Source organism: Dermacentor albipictus, chromosome 3 (genome assembly GCF_038994185.2).
Source record: "Dermacentor albipictus isolate Rhodes 1998 colony chromosome 3, USDA_Dalb.pri_finalv2, whole genome shotgun sequence".
In the NCBI taxonomy this organism is placed as follows: Eukaryota; Metazoa; Arthropoda; class Arachnida; order Ixodida; family Ixodidae; genus Dermacentor; species Dermacentor albipictus.
The window spans coordinates 5,189,633-5,205,291 of NC_091823.1; the positions used below are offsets into that span (position 1 = coordinate 5,189,633).

Consider the following 15,659-nt stretch of genomic DNA (forward strand, 5'->3'; position numbering starts at 1 on the left):
CACACGGCTTATGGGTCAAAGGTTAGCATATATAATGGTAACCTAAAACTGTTTTCAGCGCCCAAGGTCTGACCGCAGTAAAAGAACCCGTACCAATTACTCCGCATTCTGTTGCACGAGGAAGACAGAAACATAAATAGAATGTTGCACTGCGTTTCTTTTTCTTCTTTTATAAGACTACTTCCCATAAATCTTAGTACAGGGCCCCGGATAGGGCAGATATGTTTTTCCCTCTGCATTTCGCAAGGCCTACTGATGGAAAACTGTAAGTGCAAAATACAGGAGATAGACATGCTGCTTGAAGAGCTAGAAGCATATTTGTTCTCAAAGGGGACCATACACTAACATAGTAGAATGAAAGCCAACACTGTGGCCGCAATGCATGTGCAATCGCCGAGCACCACTAAAGAAAATGAAATAAAGAAGAGAAAGAAAGGCATCTATTCCTAAGGCATAAGTACATGTCACATGCATTTATAAACACCATTTGAGCGATCTGAACCCATATACCAACAACGTGAAGTAGTACGAATGACCCTTCCAAAATGTTTTGCCAGCACTTTCCAACGACATGACCTTGATGTGGCCCAATTCACTTTGATCGCAGCGGTGCCACAGTATTTTTCACCATCGCGCGCCTCACAGGAGAGCATGCGCCGCCCATGCCATTCATCCCACTCCACCGTATTCAAGTACACTCTAATTTACCCCGCAACCAGCACCCAGTTTTAAGGGGTTGGTGAGACTGCCAAAAAAATGTTTTCCTTGCCTGAATCAAGTTAGCAGATTTACAGGCTGCCCCAAAACAGGGCGTTTATATTGAATGACAGCTACAGGAACTGCTTCAGCAGAACCAATTAGCATGTGTGCGTTAGTTCTCTGAAGAAGTGGTGCACCTCGGCGCAAGAGCCACGTCTCTCCAACAACACAGTCATTCAGAATAAGAGTCCTCACTTGCATCGGCCCCTCACCTTCAAGACTTAAAAAGTGCTGTTATACATTGCATTTGAATGGAAATGGCTTTTTGATAATGTTTAATAATGGATTAAATTGACTGATCGAGAATCCCTGCTTTCAGCGATCACGTCGCCCACTGGTGACATTGATGAGTTGGCGTTTTGTCATCACTTGAGAAGACATGAAAAACCAAGAAATCGGGTACGTTTTATACGCATAAAATTTCATGCTGACCTGCTTGGGCTTCGATTTCAGAAAGTTTATTTTGGCTGATGGTGTTTCTCATTTTGATCCTAAAGAGCTGGGGATGCGGCTAGTGCTTGAAAATGCATGCCGCCTGTGACCAGCGAAAAGTTTCACACGAAAAACAATGTTGGTCGCGATCATGAGAGCAATAAGCTAATGTAAATGTGCCTATTACTCAGCCAGTGCATTCTTAGCATCACTGGCCTGCAGTTTGAACACTTATTGGTTTCGAGCTGCAACTTAAGCATACGATGGAGAGACGGAGTGAACATGGGCTAGCTGCAACGCCTTCGCTAACTACAGAAAAAGGAGATAGCACCGCATGCATATGCGAGATATGTGAAAAGGAACACCACCAGAGAAAGATGAAATGAAAATTTACCGCAGTGTTTGTGAATGAGCATCTACAACTTGTGTGGAACACGATGCAGATAATATGCATGCATCAGAAGGCAGCATGCTGTTCACTGCTGGGAAGAAGCCTTCACGGCACACACACAAGAAAGCTTCAAATGGTTCATCACCGTTCGTATCGCACCGCCTCACAATGCGGAACGGGGCATTAGAACCTAAGAAGATAACGCTGGAAATAAGGAAATTCGAGGAAGACCATAGCCAGTTGCCTGAGCGAGATAAATACAACAAAAATGTGCCAGTGTTGTCTGCTCTTGGAAATAGTTGCTGAACGGTTGCCATAGCCTCCACAAATCGGAGTGTGGACACCGGCGCATGTGAACCATCTGAGCTAACTAATAAAAGAAGATAACTGGTGAGAAAGCAAACGTAATAACAAAATTCTGGCACGGTGTGAAATTTTGCTGGTCGCCAGTGCACGAGGCTGCCAACGCACTGTTGCATGTTCCCAGTTGCTGGTTACCTGTTTGGTCAACCAGGGGGCACATGCGAACTGCATGCAATATACAGTAAAACCTCTTTAATTTGAAGTCATCAGGACCGCAAAAAACCTTCGAATTAAGCAGGTCTTCAAGTTAACTGAACACAAAAAAATGCAACCCAGGCAAAAAATTTTGCTGCAGGAATGCGCTACCTTTATTCGGCGATCTATGGATTACTTAAAAGTAATCAGAGATGCTGGTTGGCAAACTATGTGTAGCATTTGAGAATTTCCTCCGTGACACTCGACAAAACTGCGGATAATGTTCAGCGATCCAATAACTTCCCTGAGAGCGGGTGCTCGGGAGGGCTCATTAGCGTCGTTGTCGATGTCATCGCACTTGGTCGCATCAGCAGTAGCTTCACTCTCCAAGTCTGAGTGGCACATTTGTTGATTATTTTCAAAGTTCAGATACTCGGCGAAGCCAGCTGCACCGGATTCGCTATCCTCTGTGCAGAGTGCATTGATGTGGTAGCAGTACTCTGCTCCTTCTTCATCAAGTGCACATGAATAGTCAGCATCATCATTGACCGTGCTTTCCTTCGGGAAGCCAGCATGTTCAAAACACCGCATGATGAAAGTGGGTCCCACTTGCTTCCATGCATACACAACAAGACATATGGCTCCAAGGAGGTCCATGGAGTACTCCTTGCGGTTGTAGCAAAGGAGCATGCATCTGAGCAGGTGGTGGTGGTAAATCTTCCTCATGTGGTGAATGATGCTTTGGTCCATTGGCTGCGAGATCAATGTGGTGTTCGGATTAAGAAATACCATTCTGATAGCTTTCAGGTGTAGGATGTCACCATGCGCTGGGCAATTATCAACAACGAAGAGTACATTCCTCCCTCTGATCGCGAACTTGTGGTCACGCTGCCGAATGTAATCTTCAAATATTGTGCATATGACCAAGGCTTTCTTGTTGTGCCAGTAGATAAGCTCATCCCTTGGCGGCAGCCGTGCATGTTTAAAGCAGCGAGGCTTCCCACTCTTTCCAACTACAAGTAGCAGCAGCTTGTGTTCACCGCACATGTTCCCGCAGAACAGAATGGTAATTCTTTCCTTGCCCTGCTTTGAACCCTTGACTGCGGTGTCTTTTACTTAGAACGTTTTTGTGGGCAGCATCTTGTAAAAAAGGGCTGCCTCGTCAAGGTTGTACACATCGTCTGCACCGTACTCACTAAGCAATGGAGCCAACGTGTTTCTTCCAGTCGTCGACGACGTTCTCGTTTGCGCTGCCACTCTCGCCACAGGTGGCTATGAAGGTCAAATTATTGCGCTCTTTAAAATGGCTGAACCATCCATTTCTACACTTGAACTCTTCATGCCCAAGTTGTAGAGCCAAGTCGTTGGCCTTCTCCCGCAGTATCGTTCTATTGACGGGAAAGTGGGCTGCGTTTACTTTCTTCAGCCAGCAAAGTAAAGCTGATTCCACATCTCCGTACTCGCGACTGCTTCGAAGAATATGTCTTACTGTAGGCCTCCAGTACCTTCGACTTGTCCTTCAATATTGTGGACAATGTCGAGAGGGCACGCTGTGCCTTTCAGCCAACTCGGTCTACGTGTTCCAACGTGTTCCTACCTGCTTCTTGAGTCAAGCAGAATTTCTGCTGCAGCGTTAAAGTCTTATACTTTGGCATCTTCTCTCACTGGCACTTCTGCACAGTTCAGAAAAAGAAAAGAAGAAAAGAACACCACGGCAGCTGCAACACCCCTAACCACTGCACACAAAGAAACGGCGCAGATCGGCATTGCGTGCACACACGTCGCCGCAGGCGCGGAGAGAGAATGGCCGATTTTTGTGCAGCATTACTACAGGTCAGGTGCTTTGTCTATAAATAATCACGATTGCTATGTGGCATCGCCTCACGGCTCCGAATGGCCGTCGTTTTGTTGGGTTTGCGGTGAAATGGAGATCGGGAATTGCTGCATAGCACCCCAAATCTTTGAATTAACCTGGTTGGCCTAGGCTGCCGGTTCGAATTATCTGGTCAAATTTACATTGCAAAATACGGGACTACTGAAAACCTTCGAATTAACAGATTTCGAATTAACAAGGTTTTACTGAATAAAGGTAAGGGCGAGAAAGAATTCACTCGTATAGACCGTTGACCATTACGTCAGTAATGTACAGGTTAGCAATGCAGGCAATTAAGTTAAAGCTGCAAGCATGGGCAGAGAATAATGGCATTGTGGGAGAACTTCAGAATGGCTTCAGAATATGTAGGCATTTGGATGATAACTTATTTGTCCTTACTCAGTGTATTGAAATATCAAGAGTAGAAAGCAGACCCTTGTGTGCTGCCTTTTTAGGCATTACAGAAACGTATGACAACATAGACCGTAAGATTTTGTGAGATGTTCTGGAAAGGGAAGACTTGGGCAATGATTGTCTGCAGCTTTTGAGAGATTTACCTAGAAAATACCGTTTGCATTTATTGGAAAGGCTTGAAGGGTGAGGAGAAAGTTGATATCAACAAGGGACTGAGGCAGGAGTGCCCTTTATCCCCACTGTTGTTTATGATGTATATAGTGAGGATGGAAAGGAAGTAATATCAGGTTTAATCTCTCCTACAATCAGGCCAGTACAGTAGTAGAGCAGCAGCTTCCAGGTTCGTTTTATGAGGATGACATTGTGTTGCTAGCTAACAAGCAAAGTGATATGCAACGTCTTGCTACTATCTGTGGGCAGGATGACGATAAGTTAGGTCTGAAATTTAGCATAAAAAAAATTGGGTGTTATGGTATTCAATGAAAACAGCGAACGGACAGTGATAATACAGGGCCAGGAAATACCTCATGTAAAAGAATATAAATACCTTGGTATATAGGTAAATGAAGGCAATAGATATATGGAAACACAGAAAAAAACAATAACACTAAAGGGGGAGAGAAATGCGGCCATAATGGAACACGGAGCGCTATGGGAATACAATAGGTACGAGGTGCTCCGGGGTACATAGAAAGGTGTAATGGGTATAGTGCTTGTATTTGTAAATGCGGTTCTTCGCTTGATATCATGGGTACAACATTACTCTATGGCAACCAATGGTCAGTGGGACGCCTCTAGGGGTGTGTGAATATTCGAAATTTCGAATACGAATCGAATATTTTCCTTATTCGAAGCGTATTCGATTCGAGAAATGCATATTCGTAAATGCCCGAATATTCGAGGACGGCCGAATAATGGTCGAAACGGCGAATATATTCGGACAGACTGTGAATAATTTAGCAATTAATGAATTATGCGCTTGCTCCACATTCTCCTAAGAACATGTTTATTCACTGAGAGCTTCACATGATCCGCTCATTATCTGTATGCTCTGCATCAAGATGGCAAGTTGGGCCAGTTGGTTGGCATTCATAGTAAGGTTCGTTACAGCGCAAAACAAAATAAGGACAAAAGAAGGTACAAAACGACGACACAGCGTTACAGCACTGGTATCTTAAGTGCTGTAACGAACCTTACTATGAATGTGTACGCTCTGTTCCAGTCTATCTGCATCAGGCCCGTGAGACATGATCAGTTTCGATTTTTTTTCTTACCAAGCTTTATTCTAGGGCTCTTTCATAACAATATATGATGTACTTTCGGGCTTTGTAAGTATGCGCAATAAACTATGCACCTAGAATATGTTACCTGGACCAATGTTGTCACAGTGCATAGATTGCCTTTACTTTCTGAACAAGTTGAGCAGTCAATTTTCCTTCGCGATAATCTGTAACAAGCGTTTACCTGACAGAGCATTACCTTACATTACCTGAGTACATTACCTAGAATGAGTGCCTCTTTAACCTGAAGCAGCCTCGTAAAATGCAATATTATTTTTAAAAGGGTAATAAAGCTATTGTTACTTCGTTTTGCAATTTTTTTTAATAGTACACATATATTCGATATTCGATTCGATATTCGAAGACAGTTTTTCGCCTTATTCGTATTCGATTCGTATTCGAAAATTTCAATATTCGCACACCCCTAGACGCCTCGCATTGGGTGCTCACAGGAAGACTACAAATGTAGCTGTTTAAGGTGATATGGGCTGGACAAGTTTTAAACTGAGGGAAGCTCACAGTAAAATTAATTATGAAGAATGACTGAGGAATATGGAAGAAAGTAAATGGGCTGGGAGTGTGTTTAGGTATTTTTACACGAATAACATATTGATTCACAGTGGAGGAAAAGAACTAGGAAGCTTACCAGCAAGTATGCAGCCTATATGGTGAACAACACAGCAACAAAGAATGTAGAGCAGAAAGTCAGAGAGGCTGAGGTAATCTCATGGATGGTGGCAATAAAAAACAAACCTGCCATGAGTAACTACATAAGAGGAAAAAACGAAATCAGGAAAGAAACAATTGATGATAACTCAAAGGGAAGCTCATTACTTTTCAAAGCGAGATCGAGATGCCTTAGAACATGCACTTATAAAGCGAGATATGAGAAGGAAGAAGAAGCATGTGCTTGCTCTGGTAAAGCTAGGGAAACGATGGAGCATGTTGTATTAAAATGTGAAGATGTCTGCTGTCGATTTAGGAATCACTGGCCTCCTTGAAGCCCTTGGGTTCAGTGAGAGCAAGAGGAAAGTAAACATGTCTGCAATAGAGATTAGTAAGAGGCGGTTGGAAGATTGGTGGAAGAGAAGTAGGGAAACTACAAACAATGGAGACGTACAAAAACAAAGTTCACAATTGCGGTTCAGAAACTTTGGTAATAAGAATTAGTCATGTTTTTTTTTTTCTTTTTTAACAAAGGTAGGACATTAGGCAATAAAAGAACAAGAACAAGAGCAGCACTGTACACCTCACTGTGCAGTCCCAGCATAAATGCAATTTTGTGACCGGTTGCACCGACCATCCGCGTGTGATGTGGCTTGTGGCGATGGGTGGCTGGAGCATAAATGGGAGCGAAGCTGTTTATGCGGACCCTGTGCCATCGTTGTCGGAGTTCGCTAAAACTGTCACCATCAGCAATGGCTTGAGCGTCGTCGTCTTCTTCCACAGCTGGCTCTGTTGCGGCTCGTCATTCCAGCGTAGAATTTCTTCTCGCTTCTGTCGTCATAATATGGAGGCCATGTTTACAGGGTTATGAGCCATTGCTTAAGGGGGTATGAGCCATTCATTGTCTTATGTGATGGACAGATTTAATTTTGAAGCGCAAGGTTGTGATCGTGAAAAGTAAACACCGTCATCAGCTGTCAACTCAAGAGCAAGCAATGCAAGATTCAATGTTTCCACACCATGTACTGCAAGCAGAGCAAGTGCACCAAGCAGAGCAGACACAACAGATGACAACTCAAGATCAAGCAGTAGAAGAGACAGCACAAGACCAAGCAAATACAACATTACACACAAAATGAATAAAAAAAACAACGGATAGTTTTCATTTCAAGCCACCAAACCTTGTTCTCCTTAAAGGCATGCAAAAATGGAGCAGAGGCAACTTGCACGCGAGAAAAGAAAGCACGGCAAAACAGACAGAAGCCTTGTGCACACAAAAAAAAAAAAAACATTGGGAGAACTGCAAAAGAAAAGCACTCCTAAAGCATGCTCACCACACAATGCACACACAAGTGAAAATGAGGTGAAAGAATAGTGAAACAAAACATTTACAATATAGACTGCTTGTGAAGTTTGACTTGCATGTTGTAACACTTGGTGTAACTAACACAGCTTCGCTGTTTGACCATCTCCACGGACCGGAATGGGTGGTGATTATTATCACAGACAGTCTGTACAGTAAAATTTTTTATGGTTTTACTTGCTTTGGTACACCCGCGACCCTTGTCGGCCGGTTCCAATTATAGTTTTAGTCAGGTAAACTGCTATGTTTAACATTAGTCATATCATAAGAAGTTAACAAACACTGACACCAAGGACAACATAGGGGAAATTACTTGTGCTTAATAAATGGAGTAAAGAACGATAAATTAATGGAAATTAAATTGGATGAAAAAACAACTTGCCGCAGGTGGGAACCGAACCCACAACCTTCGCATTTCGCGTGTGATGCTCTAGCAATTGAGCTACCGCGGTGCATGAGTATTTATGTGTCCTAGTAGAACCCTGGGAGTGTTAGCCAGCGCCACCACTCACAGAGTTTGGTGGCGGACGTGGAACATCCTTTTTGCCGCAGGCGTCTTGTCGCACGTGAAATGCGAAGGTTGCGGGTTCGGCACAGAAACTTCACGCCATTAATCTCCTCCGCTTCACTTCGTCCTCTTTCTCTCTTGACCCACATGCATCTACGCGTCAATGCTCGTAGCCTCACACGTAAGAATATGCTTGGTCTGGCGTTTACAATGTGCACTGAATTTTTATTCAGCTCGGCATCAACTGATACTGCAGCACCACTGCGAATGACAGAAGCCACAGCCGCTTCAAGGTAATATGAAGTTTAAACCAACTCGGCCAGAAAGAAGTTTTAATGAAATGCTGTCGCTGTGTCGGTTGCGGGAACCGAAGGTGCAGCAGCACGGCATCACAATTAATTCTCGTCCCTAACATACTCGATTTGCTCTGCTGACGCACTCTATCAGTCCGTTTGCGCGTACTTTCGTCCCGCAGGGCCAACAAATGGCGGTCGGAGCGCGCTGGAAATAAAAGAATATACAAAAGCGCGGTGCCTGTTTCCACATGACACAGATTGGCCAATGGAGGAGCGGAGAAAGCTGGGGCGACAGGAGGCGTGGAGGAGGAAATGTCGCGGAGAGCGGGGTGGTGGAAAGATCTAACAATGACGCTACTTTTGCAATGTTGAGGGGTTTCACATACCACAGTGCAGCAGCGCCAGATTTCCCTCTATGTAATGTGGTGAGAAACTCCATAGAGTTTCCTACAAAAATTTTTGTAGGAAGCTCTATGAGAAACGCTGACTTTACCCATAGAGTTACTATACTGTACTTACTTACTTTACCCCTGCTCTTGCAGAACCCAAAGGCTTCAAGGAGGCCAGTGGTGCCTAAATCGACTGCTGGGCAGATGTCTTCACATTGTAATAAAACATGCTCCATCGTTTCCCTACCTTTACCGCAGTAAGGTATGGTATGGTACGGTATTCCTTATGTGATGGCGCACACCCACTGTGGGGGATTGGCCAAGATTTGGATGAAATTAGGCTATCTTTATTAAAAACTGAAAATGGTAAAGCTAACTGGAGGAAATTAACAAAAATAAAATGTTTAAGAATTGTGGGGATGCGCGACCGTCGCGCCTCCCCTGATGTTTTTCCCGCATAGCCCCGTCTCCGTGCGGCGTCGCCGCGTGGGCCGCGGCGTTGGAGTGGTACAAGCGTGGTGCGAGAGATGGCGCGAGCGTCGCGCCGCTGCGCGGTTACTTGGGCGCCGAAAGCATAGAGTTAGTAGAACAACTCTAGAGGAAAAGCTGGGCCGGAAAGGTGGGAACCTCTAGGGCGCCGCCCTGTTGCTACTGGTCAATGTGGCCAGCGCAATTACTATTGAAAGAGCTGAGAACAAGTACAGGTCACCTTATGCTTTGTCACCTAAAAACGCATACCTGATGTCTTTATGAAGGTGGTACGTTAATATTCAGTTTACAGAAAGCGATCGCTAAGTCCGTGACTTATGTAAATCACGATGTACGCATTCATGCAATAAAGGATGACGCGAATTTCGGTTTCGAATCTGTTTTTTGGATGCGTAGTAGTTTCGTTTGACATGCGATCGCGCGTCGACATCGGACGCTATGACACACTCGTCCCTTATGTGCCACCGAAGCCCCGAAGTGGTCTGGCATATACCTTCACATGTAAGTAAACGAATTTATCTCCTTGTTGAGAATATCACGCGAGTAGGCAGCTCTTGTGGTACATCACAATCGTTCGAGAAGCGTCACAGTAGAGCATTTTTCTGCATGCGGAGCGGTGTTTTTATTTGCAGGTTTCCCTTCAGTAGGAAATTGCTGGACAGGCGGACCAGCGCACCGGAATTGTACTGGCGAAGCCACAAGCAACTCAAAGAATCTGTTTAATTGTTGCACTTTGAACAATCATGCTTCTACAAAGGCCACAGCAGAAAAACAGCCTGATGACCGAGTATTTCTGTGCCACGCAGTAATCAAGAGGCGAGTGCCTAATGCGGACGAAATAGAGTGCATCGAGACTTAGAACGACAGAAAGCTGAGCTAGTTCGTAAGGATTCATTATGCAAAACAGAGGTGAGGCGTGCAGACAGGACACAAGAGTAGAGAAGTGGGCGGCGCGCGTGTTGTTTGCTTGTAAATACTCTACTCTTGTTTCCTGTCTGCACGCCTCACCTCCGTTTTGCATAACGAGTGCATCAAGCCACATATTAATAGCTTAGGCGTTTTATTAACTGTGCAATATTTTCAACAATTCCTTGCATGCCATTTCATGTGGCATATCTTTTCTGGTCACAAATTTGTGCAGTGAATCTATTTGCATGATCGACTCCGGGCCTGTGGGACCGTTCACTTGCACTTGATGCTGAGTCTTTTACATGTACCCATAAACTGCAGATATGCACATCAGATCCCTGGGAGCACTTTCAAAATTCAATTATTTTCGACAACAGGCACATATGCAATACTGACATAATCCAGAATACCACTAAGCAGCTGGGACACATTTTTGTTGACCGTACTCGCAGGTAAAATAAGTACATCATGTGGACAGCTCCAGCTCATTTTCCTTAAGCCAGTGTGTACAAAGGTTATGCAAAAATAATTTTTTTCTCGTGCACCGATTATTTTGCTTTATAAGCAAGAGAACCCACCACGTTAGTGTAACGTATCTTGTGCATCACACTAATATGTGCTTTCATTTACCAAGTGAGATGAGTTACTTTTATGGCTCATTCAGTCATATCACACTGCAAGCTGCATTCATCAATCTTCAATGGGATTTTGCAAATGTTTAATGAAACATGTTTCCCTTTTATGCAGATATGCAATGGCAAGCCCTTCCGTGTGTTCCAAAGGTAAAATTTAAGCTCTAAATTAAAGAAGACATTTCTAGTCAGAAACAAGCAAAAATAGTGAATGCAGAGTATCAGAAGCCCAAGGTACAGAAATTATGAGAAGTGTCGAATGATTTTAAGGAAAGAGTCGTATTTAAAAATGCAAGACCCTTTAGTGGAGGTCAAGCAAGTCAATATAGGTAGAATACTCTGCAAAATTATGCGAGTGAGGGGATGTCAAACAATGGGTCAGGAAATGCATTGTTTTTCTGCAAAACAAAAGCTGATTGCCATTACATAAGTCACTTTAGCATCATGATAAATTCAGAAATAAACCAAAAAACAAGACACGCAAAAATAAACAAAACATTTAATGATATTTCAGCAGAACGTTTTGTTGGGCTAGTTGGTGCATATTACTGAAGTACTATAGCACCAAACAGACGACACAAGAAGAAGAGACACGGACATAAGCGCTCGTCCGTGTCTCTTCTTGTGTCGTCTGTTTGGCGCTATAGTACTTCAGCCATTTAATGATGCTCTCTCCACACTGGGATAAATAAAAACAAACACATCACATCTAATGTGGACATATCAGATGCCTTGTGAAACATAAAGGAACAATTCAGTTTCGAGCTATGGCACTTGCCGCATAGATGTGGGGGGGCCTTGCACCAATAGTGATAGTTACCACTGCATTTAGAAATTGAAAGCATTTGTGCAGACAAGGATGATTCTTTATATTTTTGGCTACCACTTCAAATGCCTCCACCAAGTGTTACAATGCTGCACGCAGCCATACTAAGGATCTCGCAACAACACCTGCAGGTAAAAAGCAGAAGCAGTCAAAGTGCTGGTGTGTTCTGGACACTATGTTTGAAAACTTTTAGGCAAGAAGAGTGCAAGAAGCAGACATAACTGCATTTATTTCCATAATTCCCCATTTAAATGGCCTTTTCTTTTTGCTTAGACAATGCCTACGCCTAGCCACAGCAGCTCCCTCATACAGACTCCGCAAACCAAGAGGCCGTGGAGGCAAATGCAGGTAAGAGGCAATAAGCAATAGCACTGGCATCGACATTCATCTAATTTCTTTTTATTTCGTTTAGGCAGCCAGCACACCTCGAACAGCCACCTTGACTGCGGGTGTGTCACCCTAGTCGCCAAGGAAACATTTGAGGGAAAGTGACAGGCAATGTGAACAGCCACTCCTCCATGTAAACAATACTCTTTCTCTCAGATGACTCCTACGCCTCACCACGCCAGCACACTTGTGCACAAAGATGCCGCAGAGGCACGTGCAGGTCAGAGGCAAGAAGCAGTGGCACTGGTGTCGACATTTACCCAATTTCTTTTTCTTACACTGAGGCAGCCAGCACACCTCGAACAGCCACCTCGACTGCGGGTGTGTTAGTTGATCCCTGTTGTACATATGCTCACAATAAACTTCAGTAAACTTGAACTTCATAATAAACTTGAAGGCAAATGGTACATTGATGCATTGTATTTTTGAACATTTATTGTACACATACAATATATGTTATACTTTGCAGTGCTACAGAGCGTATTTTGAAGCTTCCCCCTATATTTTGCACCTTTAATTACGTATGTGTTGTGTGGCCCTCAATGCAGTTCATGTTGTAGCAGCTGCTTTGTCTGTGTATCGCACATTGGCTTAAGCTCGTGATATCCACATACTTCTCTCACATATACAAAATAAAGTTCTATGTAGTCCTCAGTTTTACAACAAAAAATGAAAGTAAACAACCCGATCGTGGAATTATGTTTATTACAGTGATTCCTACGACAGTTACTGACAAGTTGACAACTTGAACTGGTCAATCGGTCCATAGCCTCCTCTATTTTTCAAAAATAAAGGAGGCTATGATCCGTCATGGCAAGGAATTGTATGTATACATAAAAAAAAGGGGGTATGTGTGTGTTTGTAGTGGGGGTATAGGATTAGGGCGGTACGAAAAAATGTACCAACATCGTCCTCTAGACCCATTCCGTTGAGGTACCGTAACAAAACGTATTATGCATAAAGTTCATACAACCAACTCTGATATTACTACAGACGCCAGGCGACGCGAGCTACATTTGTCATGATGCATTCGCGACTGCACCGGATGCCCTCCACATTATTCTCGTTAATCGTGCTCACTGCGCCGAGGCAAAAGAAAGACCATGGGCGCAGGTGCCTTTAAATTATCTCGACCTTGCGAGGCACGGCTGCGCGTGCCAGGGGAGCTGTCCGTGCGAACACTCCCTGGCACACACCTGCCTCGGCGGCCCCAACCTACGTACCGTTCTGCTTCGAGCTTTGATCCCCCCACTGTCCCTCGGGTGCCCTGGAGTTCCTGCGCCGCCTGCTCTACTACCATCTCAGGTGCTCTCCTGAGACTTCCGTTTGTCGGTTACATGTGCCCTACAGCTGGATCATTCCTTATAATAATAAAAAACCCGATCTATCGTCACGACGATAGATCGCGAAAGCGGCTTTTGCAACATAGCGCGCCCGTGCGAAGATAATTACGGAACGCCAACGAGGAATCTGACCACAGCTTCGAGCTCGTAACGTCGTCGAGTGACACTCCTGCAACAGGCGTGGCCGCTGAAAACTGCATACCGCCAGAAGCTTGAACAGGATCATCCCTCGGTTGCATAACTGCCAGCTCTACGGCCAACATGGACCACATCTACACCATCCCGCAACATAGAATAAAGAACCGACTTATGAAGCCCAAACACACGGCTGCACGCACACATCACAACACAACTGCTACTGTTGCCGGATTAAAACTGACTACTGTCACCAAGTCTAGCAAGCGTCTCAGGAGCTGGCAACCTCGGCGCGTAGCAACATGGCGGCGCTCTTGAGGTTCCCGATTTTAATGCATGGGCCCTATGGGTAGCTTGTCCTCTAGAGTCAGTATAGTAACTCTATGGCCGAAAGGAAGGCGCTTGCTCGCGTTGGGTTCCAGAGAGCCAGCGGGACGGACGTGCCGTGCCGCACGTGCAGCGGCCCTCTTCCCCGGCGGGTCGCCGAACAGCGCGGACATTCCGCGCGCGCTGCGAACTATGCATCTGCGAGACCGCCAAGCGTGGCCGGCTTCGAACGCGCCAGGATTCGCGTGACTATACACGCGAACGACCAGGCGTTGGGATCCAGCATGGGGCGAACATATTCGCTCGCGAGGACGCGGTGAGTCGGACTTCTAGATTTGTCGCGCGCCCATCGGCATGTTTTGTGGATAGCAACTCGGCTAGCAGGCATTGATGTATGAAAGGTGCAATAAATGCCCTTGTGATTGTTTGCACTATTGTGTTGTCGTTCCTTTGTCCCAAGAGTACGGTGTGACATCCCCAGATGAGACCCCACATCTGGCGCCCAACGTGGGGCTCTTGGGGCATCGGACGATAATTTTAAGTGTTGCTTCGTTCGAGACCTTTGTTTGAACCGATCGAAGCGTAGGCCTAGCGTGGATTTTGATCGCTAGCGTCAGCGGTGTGCTTTCTTGAGCGAGGCGGCGGTGGCTCTAGTGTGTTTGAACATGTCAACATGCTAAGCCTTTTCGCAAGTGTTTTTTTTTTTTAAATTGCATTCGTCGGTACGAGAGCCACGTAGTCTGCATCCTGGGAGAGCGGGGCTGAGCGCCCGCGGAGCAGTGGCAAGCCTGAAGCGAGTGAGTACAGAAGCCTCGTGGGTGGTCCGAATTTCCTAAGTAAATAGCTTCTTCTATCTCTTTGACTCGGATGAAGTCGCGGCTCTGGGAGCCGGGTGGCCGCGGGCCACGGGTGCCACTACGGGCTGACTGGTATTGCGGCCTGGCACCGGGCGCTCCGACACCGTCTGGGACGGTGGGCGCCGTCAACTCGGATGCTGTGTGCACCGAGCGGAGTAGGACCACCTCACAGAGCTGACGTCTCCTCGCGGCTGCCGGTTTTGCGCCCATCTTGGGTTTTGTTTATTTTGGACACGACCTACTGAACTACAGACCTGCACAGATCTCCCTCCTCCAGCACGCCTGGTCTAGTTCGCCCCTTTTGCCGCTAGGGAAAGAACGTACGAGCAGAGTGGCGCTAGTCATAACCTGTTCGCTGTCGTCTGCTTCTGCGATCTGTTCAGCGCTTGTCTTGCCATTTCGGCAGGCACAAAGCGCTTGTTTTGGCGGTAAATGAATAAATTCACAAATATACAAAAGAAGACAACTTTGCGAATGCTTTGCGTTTGAATAGTGAAACTAGAAGAGGATGAGCGGTGCAAGAAATGTAAACAACGAGCATAGGTGGCCGCTGCAATGCTAGATCAGCGGCATAAATTTCCCTTTCCTAGCCTCCTTAAGAGACTGGAAAAATTGTTTAAAAAGATTCATAGAATAATCTAGCTTTCTTTAGTTGATTACAGACAGCCTAATGTCGTAGATGACATTAGGATTTACTACTGTGTGCCGTAGTGAAAGGAAGATGATCTGGTAAAAGTATAGTAAAAGTATTCACTAGTAAGTCCTCCACCCGATATGTGCAATAGTCTGATCGATTCTGTTTCAAGGGAAGGTGAGCATATCTTGTTTTTAATATCGTTGGATGTCTAGCTCAGTAGAAAGCTTGCAAAAAATTAAGCGATCCCA

The 15,659-nt window shown here is 45.2% G+C and overlaps 1 long non-coding RNA gene across 1 annotated transcript; it reads left to right on the forward strand.

The window, feature by feature from the left end:
* Nucleotides 1-1,020: 1,020 nt before the first annotated feature.
* LOC135920174 (uncharacterized) lies at nt 1,021-12,519 on the forward strand. The gene is made up of 3 exons (XR_010570189.2): nt 1,021-1,158; nt 9,023-12,073; nt 12,138-12,519. It is a non-coding gene; the product is annotated as an uncharacterized lncRNA (long non-coding RNA).
* Nucleotides 12,520-15,659: the final 3,140 nt, after the last annotated feature.